This window comes from Oxyura jamaicensis, chromosome 1 (assembly GCF_011077185.1).
Source record: "Oxyura jamaicensis isolate SHBP4307 breed ruddy duck chromosome 1, BPBGC_Ojam_1.0, whole genome shotgun sequence".
Taxonomy (NCBI): domain Eukaryota; kingdom Metazoa; phylum Chordata; class Aves; order Anseriformes; family Anatidae; genus Oxyura; species Oxyura jamaicensis.
The window spans coordinates 31109274-31109799 of record NC_048893.1 but is presented as its reverse complement, the minus strand read 5'-3'; the positions used below and the strand labels follow the sequence as shown (position 1 = coordinate 31109799).

General features: G+C 54.0%; 1 protein-coding gene across 1 annotated transcript in view; it reads left to right on the top strand.

Annotated features, from left to right (window-relative positions):
• The window catches only part of PRICKLE1 (prickle planar cell polarity protein 1), a 64894-nt gene continuing 64368 nt past the window's right edge, over window positions 1-526 (top strand). Inside the window, exon 1 of the mRNA XM_035327754.1 lies at window positions 1-132. The gene's annotated coding sequence lies outside the window, so the exon portion shown is untranslated. The remainder of the gene's footprint in view (window positions 133-526) is intronic.

Here is a 526-nt window from a genome sequence, read left to right as displayed (position 1 = left end):
CGGCTCGGCTCGGCTCGGCTCGGCTCGGCTCGGCTCGGCTCGGCTCGGCTCGGCTCCTCACCTCACGGCAGGGCACGGTCCCACCGCGCTGCCTCCCCCGCTGTCAATGCGGGCGCCCCGGCGCCGCGGGAGGTAAGCACCGGGCGGCACCGGCACCGGCAGCGGGGGGCGGTGGTTGCGGGGCGCCGGGGGTCCCGCCGGGACCGGCCCGGGGCTGACAGCGGCATCCCCCGGCGGCAGCGGTCCGGGCTAACCCCGCTCCCGGGAGCGGGTCCCGTCCCTCTGCAGAGGCGCTCGATGACTTCTAATTTTATTTTATTTTTCCTTTTTTTTTAATCTCTTTTAATTTCTTTTTCCTTTTTCCATTTTTTTCTTTTCCTTTTATTTTTTCTTTTTCATTTTTTTCCTTTTCCTTTTATTTTTTTCTTTTCCTTTTTAATTTTCCTTTTTATTTTTTCTCCTTTTCCTTTTTATTTTTTTTTCCTTTTCGTTTTTCCCTTCCTCATTTAATGAAAATTAATCTGCT